Source organism: Orycteropus afer, unplaced genomic scaffold (genome assembly GCF_000298275.1).
Source record: "Orycteropus afer afer isolate SDZICR_OR568_19922 unplaced genomic scaffold, OryAfe1.0 scaffold00160, whole genome shotgun sequence".
Lineage (NCBI taxonomy): Eukaryota > Metazoa > Chordata > Mammalia > Tubulidentata > Orycteropodidae > Orycteropus > Orycteropus afer.
In genome coordinates this window covers 2,931,835-2,932,377 of record NW_006921747.1, presented here as the reverse complement: position 1 = coordinate 2,932,377, position 543 = coordinate 2,931,835, and positions in this window count along the sequence as shown.

Sequence of the window (543 nt, the reverse complement as noted above, 5' to 3'; positions counted from 1 at the left end):
ATCTTCTGTGTCTGTGTTAATTGGTTTCCCTTTTCTTTGTTGAAGAGGGTCTGTGCAATCCTTCTGCCTAGTCCGCCATCTTGCCGGAACTCTCCGCAGGTTCTGTTCTTAAGGAAAACTTGAATATTAAGCAGTAGACACTCAGAAACTTCTTCCACATCTGGATTCACCACTTACTGACTTGGTGACCTCATGACAGTTGCTTAATTTCTTTTTGCCTATTTCTAAATCTGTATTATGGATATGAAAACAACAACAATAATAGTAATAAGCCTCTTATATACTGGGTTCTGTTATTTGTCAGGAATTTTGTATACAATATTTATAGACCTCATAATTATTCTGCAAGGGGTTATTCTTCTTATTTGTTGTTGTTGTTGTTATGTGCCATCGAGTCAGACCCGACTCATAGCAACCCCTCCTTGGGTTGCCAAGGTGGTATCACTGTGGAAATAGATTGCCCAACCTTCCTTCTGAGGAGTGGCTGGTGGGTTTGAACTGCCAGCCTTCTGGTTAGCAGTCAAGTGCCTTAGGCACTATGCT